At 37.3% G+C, this 15,918-nt stretch overlaps 1 long non-coding RNA gene across 2 annotated transcripts in view; it reads left to right on the forward strand.

Annotated features, from left to right (window-relative positions):
- Positions 1-15,918, forward strand: part of LOC139828844 (uncharacterized) — a 56,672-nt gene that overhangs the window by 19,531 nt on the left and 21,223 nt on the right. For both annotated transcript variants that reach the window (XR_011740867.1, XR_011740868.1), the window contains exon 4: positions 9,509-9,895. This is a non-coding gene — a long non-coding RNA (uncharacterized lncRNA). The remainder of the gene's footprint in view (positions 1-9,508; positions 9,896-15,918) is intronic.

Consider the following 15,918-nt stretch of genomic DNA (forward strand, 5'->3'; position numbering starts at 1 on the left):
TGGGCCAATGAATCAAGTGTTAATGATGGATCATGAAACCCATTTGTTGACAAATAAAACGTTGTGTGCTATGCCAGTGCAACCAACTGTGTCACCCGTCTCCCAGTGACTGCCTGAAATATTACTTGCAGAAGCAGAGTTTATTGATGGAAGGGGCTCATATTATAGCTAACCCATCCAACCAAATTTGCAGGTGCATTGTAGTCTTAACTCTTAATGGTCCTTGGCCCTGCAGAGAATATTGAAGTGTTCCCTAGACCAAGGGTTCTGTGAGAAGGAATGGACTAAGACCAAGTATAACATGGGCTCATTCATTTAGATCTTGCAGCTGGATTCAGTATTTTTACAATGCGATGCAGCTAGTATGGCTGCAGACTTAAACAGGAATTCTAAATGAAGTGTTTTATTCTGGGAGGCAGCAGAGTGGAGCAATTATGTTTAAAACCTCAGAGGTTCTCCAGTAGAGATGAGAGCTGGAATTTCTTCTATTGCCATGCCTACAAGCAGCGTTGGGAAGCTTTTGCGGAGAGACTGAGTCAGCTGGCTATCAGTATATTGATGTTCTTTGTTGCTCGTGAGTAGTTTTTTTTTCTTTTCCCAGTGCTTAGCTGACAGGAGCGAGGAATAACTGACTCTCCAAATGACTCTGAGTGATGCTGTGTGAGATTACTAGTGTAGGAAGTGAAGCATTTGACCAGAGGGTTACTGAGGTGCGTATTCAAGAATCTCTGCCTGCCTTTACATCTTAAAACAGTAATGGTTTATTCATAGAAACTGGGGAAGGAAGATATGATATAAACCTGGTCACTATTTGTTACTTCATATTTTCAACTACTTTGACCTAACCTACAAAAAAGTGAAAGGCTAGGCTCTTGAAGAACTTGAATGTTAAATTGTAAACCTCCTGAGAAACAGCAGAGTTACCTCCAGAACAGCAGGTGATGACTAGATGTTCTGGGTTGTGGTACCTAAATACTTCTGTATAATGGCATTCATTTCTTTATCACATGGTTTCTGCTGGTGGTCTCTTTGTTCTCCTGTGCTGTGTTTACTTACAAAGCATAGTAGCATAAGCACTTCCATTGAAAGCAAACATACTTCATATATTGACACCTTATTCAAAAGACTGTTGGGATGAATTGTTTCATGGGAGAGAGATTTCTCAGGAGAATTTCTGAGCTCTCCAGATTCCTTAAGTGATGTGAAAACCCTTAGAGTAATGAACTGGAATTTATTGTAGTGCCCATGTGCAAAAGAGGCACTCATTAGTAGTACCTAATGTTAGGAGGGCTAAAAGGCCAATCTTTTAGCCCTCAGTATTATTACAGATTTTGAATTCCTTTAGCAGAGGGCAGAAGCTGCCTTCTAATGGAGAACCTGGGCAAGCATTGAGATTTCAAGGTTTATGTGCCAAATTTTTGATCTGGCATTTGCAATTCCTATTTTGTAAAGACATGCAAACTTTTTCCTCCCCTTCAGTTTTCCCCTACCCCCTTCCTTTGCTTTGAGAATATTTTGTTATTATCTATAATGCTATATGATATGTGCCTTTAAAATTATTGAAAAAAATAAGAAACTGAAAATAAAAAGTCCAAATTATTCCAGAAGTGGCAAGTAATTTTTCCAAAATAATACATGTCTTCTGCAGCCCTGAAAATATTTGACTGATTTGTACTGGACCCATATGAAATATTCTTTTTTTACTTGCAATGAAGCATGAGAATTTCATGTCAAAAGATTTGATTTATTCAGCATGGTGTTAGGTGATTGATGTCATATTCTGGCATAAACAAAAATATTGATTACAACTTAAATAGGAAGCCAAAAGCTACAGTTGTGAAGATGAGATCCCTTTGTCATCCTGTTCACAGGCAGACACAAGAGGTTGCAAGAAACCCTTACTGGAGGTATTGACACTCACTGTGCTGAATTCTTCAACATGCTATTTGATATGAAGGACACTGACTAGTATGTAATAGTTCAATTCACAAATCGACTAGTTTGCTTTTGGAAAAAAATCCACACTTTGTTGTGCATTCATATGTTGCCTTGGGTTTTGAACACGGAAAGACCATCATATGCTGCCACAGTCTGTGCTCTTCCTAGCACAACACAGCCCCTCTCTTTCTCTCGTAATCTCTTATGTTAGAGCAGCAGCTCCCCAATCATTTACAGGCTCATAAACACAATCCAGCAGCATCCGTCTGCCCAACAGACCAGAGAAGCAGCTCAGAAATGAAAGCCAAATAAAACAATAACTCACGGCAAACAAACAGGCAACTACAACAATCAGATCATGCTGCAGGAGCTGTTCCAACTACCCAGACACTTCATTAGGCACGGAATAACAAAGAAAATAGACCAGAGTCATCTCATTTAACTCTCTTAGGCAAGTTACCTCTCTCAATCTTTTTTCCCCCTGACTCCTATTTATTCTTATTTTCTGCTTGACGTAAGGAAACGCAGCTTATGGCTGGAGACACAATGAGCTGTGATGAGCCACTGGATTGGGGAATGAAGAGTTCTTGAGTTCTAGTTTTGCTCTTTCATTGAAATTTTTCATAGTCTTTGGTATTTTAGTTATTTCTGAGCTCTATTATTTGTTTCTTAATGTATGCTCTGCTCTACATTTGACCATAGCTTTAAAAATGAGAGAGAATTATCTTTCACTATGTATCAGATGTGGACAAAATGCTTTCTGCATCTCCTAATCATTTGCCTGGGCTTTATTTGTCTAATCCGAATTATGCTCATCCTTAAATTACAAGCCATTTGAAGCCAATGTTTAGCCTTGTCCAGAAGGCAGTTACAAGGTTAAATGTCTTAATGGTTTTCTATTATCTTGCTGATATGAATTTCAGTTGAAACAACTAAGATTATTTTAGCTATTATTGCAAAATCTGCAATGCCCCCTTCTTTCAATGAACTTTCGGTATTTCATTTCATTTCATGTGTTGGGTGTTGATGTTGTTTTTGTTTGTTGATGAATGCTGTGTTTTGTGGCAGACTCTCCTTTACAGTGCTGGTTCAAAGTCTGGGAAGTTGGTTGATGCTGGTGGCATCAGAGCAGCTTGGTGGCCTCTTCTCTCCTCTTCCTGTGTACTCAGGCACACAGTCTCATTCCCTTCAAACATCTCAGACTGAGAGGCAGCTGAGGCTCAAGTGTGTGATGGGGACTACCTAGGAACACAAACAGATAATTTCTGCAGTTTCGATCCTTGAAAATCCTTCCTCTCAGGCTACTGATATACTAGAGACAGCCAAACTGCTTTTTAGAAACCTGCGTGTGTATATATATGTAAAACTTGAAGATAGGAGTTTATTAAGTGGGCCAAACATAACAGTTATGAGTGGTTAGGTTGTACCCAGCACAATGTACCCTAAAAATGCTAAATGTTCAAAATTCCAATAGTTAGCAAGATATAAGTATTTTGAATCTTCTAAGGGAAAGTAAATTATGAAACCAAGATGTGGATTAAGACTGCAACGCTGATGCTTGTCCCAGTACCAATATACATCATATGTGGAAAATCCTTTGAAGTCATTATTGGATAGAGACATTGTAAACAACAGATATTCTGAACTTTGGAAAAGGTCACAAACATCTACGTGCTTCCAGGGGTTTGTTGAACAGGTGGGTAGAATAGTAAATCTGTGAAGTGCTTAAAGCAGTACTAAACCTGTGAAGCACTAAAACTGATTTCCTTACCTCAGAGGGAGCTTCAGATCTCTGAAAAGCAATTTGGAGCCTGGGGCTTTGGAATATCCACTACTGCAGAGAGACAATTTTTATTAAAGACAAAATAGTTAATATAATCTTTAGATCTTCAAAGTCCATTGTTAGGATCTTTCTCATTGGGTAACTGATCTAAACATGCTTCCATCATTTAATCAAAGCTGACAAGCTTTACAAATATTGCTACTCAGAGAACACTTTTCTCCAGTATTGTGCGAACTGGGATTTTTCCACAAGATATCCATGTGACACTTTCCGTGACTTGCTTGTGAAGAGGATCATTTTGCATGCCCTGGTTATTGAATTGACACTCGTGGCATTTGATACTGCAAGCAATGGATGATAGTGATGGCACTTCTGGGGGTTTTTAAGGCAGTTTTGGCTGGCACATCGCAGCTTCAGTGCTGAACAGGCCTCACCGAGCCAGGTCATTTCACTGATAGGCATCTCATTAGATAAGCAGATATTAAGGGCAAAACTGAGCAGCAGAAGGTAACTTCAGCCTTTTTCTGTAGTCCTTGCTGAACATGTGGGTGGTAGGCTTTACAGCAACCATTTCAGGTGTGGTGAAAGGATTGTAGAGTTTACAAATTATCCAATTTAATCCAAAGTTTTTATTGCTGATATGCAGTGTTCAGCTGGTAACATCTCTCCATATGTGGAAATTTAGGATAAATTTTATTAGTTTTGTGGCTGGAAATGCTAAAGAAGTTCTACACTGACTTCAGTTGCATATGCAAATCTGAGATATTGTCTGTGACATTGTTGATTAGCATGATTTTCTGTGTTGCACCTGTTAATTTGTCAATGTGTTGATTTTAAAGTAGACAACAAAAATGCATCATATCAGCTTTAGGAAAAAAGTTATTCTACTAAGATGCTCAGTGCTTTTCCGTAATAGTTTATTCATGTATCTATTCTACCCCTTAAATATGTAGAAGTAGGAAATGTTTTATCCATTATGCATATTTATTTGTTTGGAGAATGCCAACTTATGTTCTGTGTAACAGTAAATTTTTGACCTGAATCCTCACATGAAAATCTGGATCATTTCTTCTCAAAAACTGTGTATGCCTAGGAAACATCCTGAAACAAGGTCATGGAGCAGACCTCACCAGTGGCAGGGACAAGGACACTCTGATGGAAATCAGATTGACTAAACCATAGCATTAGCCAACACTATAAAAAGCTCTTGTATAGTTTATGTGAAAAGTAGAGCAGTTTAGCTAGATATGCAGTGAGTGTATTTGATTTATCGGGTGTGAAATGGAAGGGTATTTTTGTACGAAAGAAAGTAATGCACTCTCCTCCTTCCCTTTGCACACACTCAGCTGGATGTTGGTGAAAATGCCCTCCCTGCCTCCTCTTTAGTGTTTTGTTGAGAGAGACCCAAGTGAAAATGCATCCTTTGATCATCACATTTATGGAGACAGGAAGAAATACTTCTTTACACAAAACAGGAAAACCTCAGCTTGGGTGGAAATCTCACTGGAACCTATTTCTGAGCACTTTAAATATTGAGTTTAGTTGTCAGGGCCCTGATTAATAATTTCCTATTGTTCCCTGCCTAACTTCTGTATCTCATACTGAGCAAAACTGCCCATGTTGCTTGGTGTTCAGGTGCTCTGCTGACCGGATGGTTCTTATCTCTCTCTGCAGACCAGTCAAATTCTCTGCAATATGAAAAAAAAAAAAAACCACCACGTTTTCTTCATGCTCCCTCTAGCTAGATTTCTGACTATCATCATTCATGTGAATGAAGGCAATCTTTCTTTTAGTTTTTGGACTGAAAGCCACTCTGTTCCAGTTCAGAGACAGGCAATGCCTTAGCTTTATTTATCTTCCTCAGTGAAAATCCATTGGCTTTTGATGCAGGCACTTTTGCATAAGCTGTCACTTTTGCGGATGATGTGGTGCCCACCCAGTTTGCAACACAGACAGACTGTCCCACCAGCATGGATGAAGGTTCAAGGACACATCAGGGTGCTGCTGTTAAAACTGTGATCTTGTTTACAGTGTACCCTGCTAATTTCATTTTAGCAGCTAGATGTCTCTCTTTCCTCCGTTATTAAGAAATAATAGCAGGTGAGCTGCTTTTGCCTTTGGAAAGGACTTGTTGCCCTCCATCATTTGTCCATTTTAAAGGCAAATTTAAGGTCTGGATTTGGCTATAAATCTGTAACTCACTGAGCATGTGACTTGATTTTGCACATAGCTTTTTCAGATCATTGATTGTTTCCCTCTATTAATCTGTTCTGGCCCGAGGCTGACCTATGTTTTTGCTTTTCGTGTTCCTCTGTGCTTTCAATGCAGGATTGTAGATCGAGACACTTTTTCTGCCTGTTGCATTCTTCTTTTCTCTTAATCACAGCTGTTTTCCACCTCATGTAGTAATTTTCATTTTGCAATATGTTTTAAGTCAAAAATACTGTCCTGATGCAAGAACCAAAATCTTTGGTGTAAGCGGTGGATTGTGTATGTGGTTCCGGAGACTGATTCTTTTCACATAAACCACGGTTTACTCTGCAGGGCACGACTGCTGCTGGGTTTAGTGAAGTTGAGTGGAATATCTGAAGTCTGTATTTTGAGAGAGGGGAGGGTCTGGCACTTTTGTTGTACAATGGAATCTGTGGGGTTTTATTTTAGCAGATATTTCTTCTTGCTAATGCTTCCTCTTGCATTTCTTTTGTTGTCTTTTCTTCATTCAGGGTGTCCTCCAATTGTTTTTGTAGGTGTGGGATCGCTGGCAGAAACCAAAGGAAATGTTCTTGTTTTTTTTCTGTTATGTGGTGAAAATTATAAGGTTCCTCTCATGTCTTTCTTGGAAGATATATAGGGATATGTGGCAATGTGGGCAGAAATGTGGAATTTATTGTATGCAAAGTAAACTATCCTTGTCACACTTCAACGTTCATTTTTGTAAGTGGTTTTTCATCCTTCCTTTTTGTTTAAAAGTAGTCATATGCCTAAATAACAGTATTCTAAATGTGTTATTCATTCAGAGAAGGAAATTAAAATGTATTGGGTAAGCAGGTATTGGAATTTATCACGATCTTATTAATGGAAAATATAGACCTGTAAGTTTTAACAGTGTTTGTGTGAACACAGCTTTCCCGTCAAATTCATATATTAGAGATTAGGTTTTTAAGGCCAAACATTATTTACACAGGAGTATTTAGACAGAAGAACTTCTGCAGGAACTTCAGAGTTACACCCTCATGTTTTTGAGAATATGTCTGCTATGTTTATGGAAGTTAGACTCCTAGCTTACATGCTGCATGTATGCTGGGCAGCAAACCTTTGTTCCTCTGAAAATTTAATCCCAGAATCTTCTGCCTGCTCTATTGCAACTTTCAATAATAACCCATTAATCAAGTGTCACCCTTCCTAATACAGAGGAGTTCCTTTTTTATTGCCTTCATTTATAATAATTTAGTTTATACTTTACAATGTTATTGATTTTATGAAATGGCTCATTACATTTACAGAAAGCTAAATCATTCAATTAGATGCTTTAAATTAAGTCATATAAATTTCTTACTAGATTTATTGTTGGATTGAATTGGAAATCAAGCCCTAAGAAATTATTTTTTTAAATAATTATTGGGGAGGCATTTTTTATTTATGGTATAGGCTAACAAAAGAATATAAATTACTCAGCAAGTTTTTTCAAAGTTATTCAAACCTAGATTCCCTTTTGTAAATTACTCGGTTGTATAAGCAGTGGAAAGTTTGTTTGACTACCTCTGCATGAACTTGAAAGGGGAAAATCACCATGAAAGGGGATTTTCTCTAGGTTCAGATAACTGAAAAGAAGCAATATTCTGGAAAATGGTTGATTGGTCAGCCTGTCATGTAAAGGTATATCCAAAGAAACTGAAAAGACAGGGAAGAAGGATCTACATACGACCTTGGCCTCCTCAAGCCTTCTGGGCTGTCCTGTGAAGTAAGGGTGAAAGCTGGTCAGCTTATTTCAATGAGAAGAAATCAGTCCACCAATAAAACCCCTATTGATGCCATTCGGAAATTAGTTTACTGGTTTTAACCATGTAAGCTCTTTTCAGTTTTTTCTCTTTCCTCCCTGGTGATGCCATTAATATTATGGAAGTTTTTATAATATATACAGTTAAGAAAATGAAATTTTTTTTTTTGCTCTTAAAAGCAAAGTGGGGAGGAATACACCTTGGAGAAATACAGCAGCATCAGATGCAAGTCTGTTCTGCAATGCCTAAGTGAGTTCGGAGTACTGGTCTTGTCATCACTGATCTTAAATAACACAGTGCGTTTGAACAAAGAAATCTTCAGTTTAGAAGCAGAGGAAAAAAAACGTAGTTAACATATCATTAACTAAAACCATCGTTATTTGTAATTCAGAAGTTATTTTCCTTTTACTTAAACTTCCAAACTTTTTTCCAAAGGAAATTAAAATTGTATTCGTCCTAAACCATCTATGAGCAAATCATGGTGACAGAACTTTAATATCAGGTGGCTCATTTTTAGATAAGATACTACTTTTTTTCTCTGTTAGCTTTTCCAAAACTTTTTTTCTTATTCCAAATCTGTTAATTTGACAGTTTTCTTGGCAAGTACTTCCTTTTTACACTGTCTTCAGAAAGCAAAAGAAGTTCTTTCCTTGCATTAGTTCCTAAAGGTGGTTCATCATTCTTTCTGGTTTTGGGAGGGGCTCCCTCAGACTGGCTGTCTCCTGTGTAAAAATTTCTCTGGTGGACAAAGGAAACTGCAGAAGTAAAAAACCTCTTGTAAAACAGCAGTTATGGTAATAACATAACAGCAGCAACTAGTGATGGATACTGGCAGGAAAAGTGGTGGGAAACAGGGATGAACACACAGCAGTGGCAAAAAACGTCTGCCACAGTGTGAGGCTGGGCAGTGGTATAACGCTTAAAGCCCAGCAGCTGAGATTAGGGCCCGTACTGAGTAGATTTGGGGATTTATTGTACTGACCATGCATCTTGTATCTATTTCTGTGTTATCCTAGCTATTTATTTTCTAGGTTTTTGTCTTATTTTTTCAGCGTTTTCTTTAGTTGTCTTTATCTTCTACGCTAGCTGCAGCGCAGTTTTAACAATTTGCCTTTCTATTCCCTTTGGAACATTTTGTCTTGCTAATCTTCCCTCACCTACTCTTTGTGAAAGACGACAGGCTTCCCATCTTTAATTTTTTTGAATAATTAAAAGTCTTGAATTTCTGGTCACCCTCTGCTGGGCTGTCAGGATTTGTAGCTTGAAAAAAGTACTCTGAGCTCTTCAAAGTATTCCAAATGTTTCCTCTCTCTGGTAATAAAAGTAGCCCTTTGTGTTAGAAGGGAATCTATCTATTCATCACAATAAATTATGTTTTGTGCTCACATGTAGCTTCTAGGGAATATTTTTAATTCTTAATACATACTAACTGCACCTTTTTTCACTTTACCTTAGTTTTCACTTTTTTCCAGTGTTATTTATCACATAGCTACTGAAGAATTGCTTCTTTTCAATTCATTATGTTATAAATTATCATTATTTATCTTTACTGTTTTCCTGTGTTTATTCAACTTTACTTAGCTGCTCTAGAAAAATGTCTTCTTTCTTTCTTAACCTTTGTCTTTTTTTGTGTGTGTTTCTCTTGCCTAGTCCTTGGCAGGTCTTTTCACTGTGTCACCTTAGAAGCAACTGTTCAATCTCTAATCACATCTCTGAATTTTTTAAAAAAACACTTTTTTTTTTTTTAAATGGTATTAAAGATTCTCCCCTTCATTGCTTCTCTTCACAGTGTGATGTCCCATCACCAGTGCTTGACCCATTTCTGCTGCCTGTGGTGCAGTTCTCTTCAGCCTGTCAGCTACAAACACGAAAGACCTTAAACTTGAAACAAGTTCTACATCCCTATCATCTTCTCTTGTCAAATCAAGTTTCGGACGGTCATATCGCTGCCCTTGGCAGGACAGAGCCCCTGGGCTGGGAGATCAGCAGAAATATTGTGGACGGTCTCCTGTTCTCCTTCTCTGATTCAGCTGAAAATGGCAACACCACTTAAGCTCCCACATTGTGATGCCACCTGTGCATTGCAAAGGGCTCCTTGGTGTCTATGAGGACTCAGCATGTGTGAGCTGGCACTGCTTTGCCAAAATCTGAACTTCATGGACAACAAAAAAAACCAGTAAGATGAGGGCACACTGAGTGGAAATGGGTTATAAAACATGTCTGAGTTAATGCTGTTAGTATTCCAGTCAATGGAGAAAGGGAATTGGGTAAAGGGATTAAGCAGAGAAGAGATCAAAATCATCTGTTTGTTTTTGTTCATTATTAGCTGATTTCATGTGTACTGTTTGGTTCTACCAAGCATCTTATCCTGTCCTACACTAGAGGCGAAAGGGATAAAGCTCTTTGGATTATTTTGTGTTTTTTCTCAGAAGGTTTTTATTATCTCAACCCCAAAGTCTCTGATATGAATTAGATGAGAAGTCTCTCACATCCCAGCTGCTATTATCATGCTGAATTTCTACTCTGAAGTTGGTCCTTTTCATACTTTCGACGGCATATGAAGTAATTAAATATTTGTTGATGTAGAGCTTTTAATCTGGGTCTCCCAAGACCCATCTTGAGAGTCTTTACCAGCAAGACAGCATATTTTCTCTCTGTGTCCCCCACTGAATTTCTAATTATTTACACAAAAAGCAGTGGTTGGAAATCAAGAAACATCTGCTTGGACTGAACAAGGAATTGGTGGTGAGAGTAATCACCTAGAAAATGGCAACGGGCAGCCTGATTGAATTGCCCATGAAGATAACTTTGGTTTCTTCACTTTCCCGATGAGATCAGAGCGGTCCAAGGAATTTGCAGTGGGTGAAATCCTCCATTTCCCCTCTTTCCACATGCCCTTTCCTCCTCTATGCACTTAAAAAAGAGATTTTTGATGACATGTAGTACAAAACATTTTTGTTTCTTAACAACAACAAAATATATGGTAAATAGGTTGCTGAGAGGTAGAGAAGAATGAAAAACGTTTGTGTAGCGAATAAATCACATAGCAAATAAGTAGTTTTGGAACACTGCATTTCATTTGCCTGTGGGGCATTAATGCCAATCCTAGAGGACAGAATAGAAAGAATAAAATTGAGTTAAATAAAACCAAAGTGTTTAGCCTTACAAACTCACCAGCAGCCATAAGTGCCAAGCATTAATTCCGTTCCTGCTGGCAGCAGGAAGGTGGGTGAGACAATACTGTCAGTAGCACAAATTAAGTCACTGTGGCAGAAACACAACACAAATAAAGAGGAAAAACAATGCAAGGGAAAACAGGCTGTTGTTGCTGCATAAACCTTCTTCCAAGCTGGAGGCACAGAAAAAGGAAATGTAATGACTTGGTGCATGTCATCTCGTAGCCTGACAAGCCCTTTTCAGAATAGAAAAAGTGTAAGATGCCAGGAGAGGTCTCGCTGCACATTCTGATGGAGAAACAGGGCTTGTGCACAGCAGAAGAATCCCCTTTTCAGCAGGCTGAGAAATAGAACAAGTCAGCTGTGCTGAGCCCAGGAAAGCTAATGAAAACACTAATCAGGATTAAGCTGAAAGAGAGAAAAGATATGTCATAAGAACATGCATACAGTTTTTTTTTCTGCTCACCATCATTTAACATCCTTTATATTACAGGCCAAAATTCCAAGACCCTTTTTCAGAAAGGGAAAAAGAAAAAAAAATCTAGAAGTTCCCTCTCAACTAACAACATAGGAGATACTTTTTCTCTTCTTCTATCAGATTATAAATTTATGAGGGGGGAATATCTTTTCAATGAGTTTTTGTCTTTAATCATCATATTTCTATACACTAAAGTTAGCTGTCAAATTTAAGTTTGGTTTTTTAGTAGTTTTAGCACTTTCTGCACATGATCCTGTTTCTTTGTTATATTCCCAATTCATCTATTTGCAGAGAGTTCCATTATGGGGCTGAAAACAGAAGTTTGGAATAGAAATAATATCAAAGAAAGGGGATTGAGTACATGTCCCACATGCTTCTCACAATAAAGGACTGAGAAATTACTGTGGATCAACTGCAATTCTCATAATAATTTAGAAGTCCACACTTGCATGGTATTCATTATGTCTTCTATTCCTAAACTAATTTAATCTAGCTACACTGATTTAAAAGTAATGCATAAAATCCAGTACCCAAAGCAATTTGGTTATGTTCTAACTAAAAACATACTTCAGTGGTCCATATCAGTGTTTCTCCTGTAATCAGCACTCCAGACTGACAGGAGCACAGGGACTGGGATGTTGCTACATCCATTAGCTCAATGTAGTGCTTGGAGAAGAGAGAACACACTGAGAGAATACTGATGTGCATATCCTCATTGGAAAACATTGGCTCTAAGTTTTTTAGTTAGTAGATAAAAAAAAAAAAAAAAAAAGTCATACATTACAATAGAAAAGTAAGTGGTGACACAGACCACAGGTTTCTTTGGCTCTGTGTATTCTGTCTTAATAGCTAAGACTGCACATGGCTTATGTATGCTGTGGTGCTTGATCCCCTGGCCTTTGGCCTTGGTTTTCCACATGTGTCACTGGCCCAGTTGTGTCTGAGCCACTCGTGGTTGGCAAAACTCCTACTTTCCAAAACATGTCATCTCATACATATTTTGCTCCCACCCACAGCAAACCCTGGGCAGTCTGGAAGTGGTAACACGTTATCTTTACTGCCTGAAACCCTACTGTGGTGCTACATGGTAGACTAGATGACCTTTGAAGGTCCCTTCCAACCCAAACTGTTCCATGATTCTATGATTAAGGCAAGGATAGGCATGAGTGAGAGCTGAGAATAAGAACAAGATGGCCAAGCTAAGTGGCTTAGTTTGGAACGAGCCAGGCCAGTGACTGCGTCCGTACCATTTCTGTGGCAGCAGTAATGTCACACCATTTTTTTTCCCCTAAGCATGTGAAAGTTTCCACGGTCGATGATCCACTTGTCTCATTCCTAACTTGGGCTGAACTTGAACAAGGGGGCTGTCAAAAATTTTGATTTTCAGTGTGAGCTCAAACTGTGAGACAAAGTAAGAGTAGAAATATCCCCTTTTGTCTTGCCTGAATTTATACTGTAAAAACACTTGCTGTGAGGTGCTGGAGGTGATCACGCTTTTTTGAATATGATTAAGTATATCATCTTGTTTCTGTTTCACTGTCATCTCTGAAGACCCTATGTACTCAGCACGCAGCCCTAAAGTCTAAGAGGTCATAAGGTCTTCCTAGCTGAAAAAGGTCATTATTTTATAATGCCAGTTGGTAGCTGACATCCAAAGTTTATATTTATAGCCATGCTTTTTTAGGAAGTGTTCTTGTCCTATCAGATCTGGTTGAAGACAATAAAAGCTCTGGCTTTGAGGATTCCAAAACATTAACAAATTAAATTGTTCAGGTCATTAATGTTACTACAAGACATACAAATAATTTTTCTAGGAGTTCAGAGGAAGTTGTAATTCTTATACACTTAACAATGGGTTCTGGACAACATTTTTGATCCCATCCCCAAGAAAGTGATATTGATATCACCCTACATTCAAGAAGAACATAAACTGCAAAATAAGAGAAAAGCACCTAAGTATATGTATGTATTTTTTAATTTAGGACCTGATGCTCCAGGAATTCCCAAGCAAATATGTTTGGAATTATAGAGTTTAGTCTTTAGGCTTGCAGTTTAATGGTTTCATAGTTATTACATTTGCTTTTAAGTTCACTTTATAGATAACCTTGAAAAACAGTGATAGCTGTTGCAGAGGCTGATGAATGAGTGACTTGCACAAGCTGCATAGGGAGCTTTGGGAAGCTGAAAAAGGAAAATGAGGAGGAGGGAACCTGCAGTGGTAATGGATATCACAAGCGGGAAAGTGATACATTGTGATATAATGTATTCTAATCCTGTACCAATTACTGCGATACCACTGTAATATTTTGATCTTACCAAGCTGAAATATTCTGCACATAAGGTGCTTTGTTTGTTTGTTTGTGGTTTTCCCTCCCCTCTGCCCTGCCCCAGAAGGAACTATTTTAAGAGTTTATTTCAGTACTTTCATCAACTACATGCTTATGGAACATGTTCTTTAACCACTATTAGCTTGGGCAGGTGTTTGATTTGCCAGTCCAAATCCTTTGACAGCAAATATTATTTTAATGAATGTTTTGTTTGAATTTTTAATTCCTTTTTTTATAATTCATGATGTTTGCTTGACTTTCTTGTCATCAAAGATATTAATGGATTTAATTTAACCATAATTTGCCTCATTTAAGGAAAAAAATATTTTATAAGTTGCTATACCACAAACAAGTAAATAAGCATTTAATTCGTAAGTTGCCCATTTTCTCATTTGCAGGTGAAGATTTATTAGCCTCTCTCATTTATAACTGTGTAGAAAGAACATGTTTAACAATACTCATTGATGAGAAAAATAGACTCTCACTTGACCACATGTATTTAAAGTGCCTCTTGTCAGGTACTGATATTCTAAGTTTATACTGGTTGTCAGTAGTGCATGGACAAACAAGGACTTCATCAAATAAGAAGGAAAATTATATAAATCAAATATTTATGTGTATGTATAAGTGTTCTTTCATATGTATTACAAGGGCATTTAGAATTCATAAATTAACAAAGACTTTTGGGTGATTAATTATTGATACTGTACTAACATACAGAAAATAAGAATATAAGATTAACTTGAAAATTTTTTCAATAACTTTTCATAAACTGTCATGACAAATTTCAGGTAAATAACCCAAATGTTTTTGTACATATTCAGGTGAAATTGTGGAATATATTAACCTCGATATGTGTATAAAATCAATAGTTATATTTTGGCAAGAAAGTTAATTTCTGCTAATAGAAAATAATGTCAAATTTTAACTTAAGCAAATCTGTAATAATAATAATTCAATTAAGCTAGTTCTTAGCTTAATCTTTCCCTCAATAAATGCTTTTAGGTTATAATTGCCAATTAGAAAATTAATTAAAAAGCATTGTCTGATATTGAAATGGTCATAATATACTGCATGGAAAAAAAAGCATGAGAAAATATATTTTCAATGCTACATTTCACTTTTACATATTAAAAAAAATGGTCTCTGAGAAGCTACAAAAGACTCTTGAATAAAATGTTAAAACTTGTACCAATTTACTGGAACAAAAAAAAAAAAAAGAGGTATTCCTTGCCAGTATGTGACAGCTCTATGAACAAATTTGTGAAGAATACAGACAGTACCACTGGGGTTTCCTTCCTCTCACATTAGTTTTGCAATAAACTCAGCCAAGAATTTTGTTTGTTAAATATGAATTAAAAGTCCAGGCTCCTGATCAACATTTTCATTGATAATTAGTAAATTTAAAGCCTACAGGAAGTGGTTTTCGTATCAGAATATGGAGAAATGGTTTATTTTGGCAAATCCCAGATCCCAAGATATATCACTGAGTATGGTGATATATCATTCCCATGTGAGATTTACTTTCTAAATAAAGGGGAAAAAAATTAAAAAAAAAAAAAAAACAGAAAAAAAAAAAAGGCAGTGTGAACGTATTTCTTAGAAACACTTTCTAACCACAGTGGAAAAGCAACATCCGAACTGCCCCGTTATTATCCAAGAGATGCAGGTACCATGCAGTGGATTGGAACAACCAATTTTTAGAGCTGATTCACCTGCAAAATTCTTCAGCTTTCTATCACATTCATTGGTAATTCAGGATTCATTCAAACCAGTCTAAATGTGAACTTCTTTCTGGAGTGGTCCCTGATTAAATTTGTGGGCTTGGTAAAAGGGGGCATACTGTGGTGCTAGAGAAGCAAAGGGAATCAATTAATGTCTGGGTTACCAAAACTGTGTGAAGGTATTGGAGCGTGGGATATATGAATGGTTGCTCAATTTTTGTGTTTTTCTGCTCTTTCTTAAGAAAAAGGAGAAGGATTTTGTGCAGCTCCCTCATTCTTTTCTTTTTGAAGAAGAAGAGTGTGTGTATGTGTGTGTGTGTGTATGTATGTGTGTGTGTCTGAAATCTGGACAATCAGGCAGTATTCCAGAGTTTTCAATCAGCATGAAGCAGTGCATAATTAGTCTTCTGCAGTTATTGCTGTGACCTTCCTTAAATCTTAGTTCAGTAATCATAAAAACTTGACGTTTAGCATTTGCTTGACAGCCTAGTTTT

Source organism: Patagioenas fasciata, chromosome 11 (assembly GCF_037038585.1).
Source record: "Patagioenas fasciata isolate bPatFas1 chromosome 11, bPatFas1.hap1, whole genome shotgun sequence".
In the NCBI taxonomy this organism is placed as follows: Eukaryota; Metazoa; Chordata; class Aves; order Columbiformes; family Columbidae; genus Patagioenas; species Patagioenas fasciata.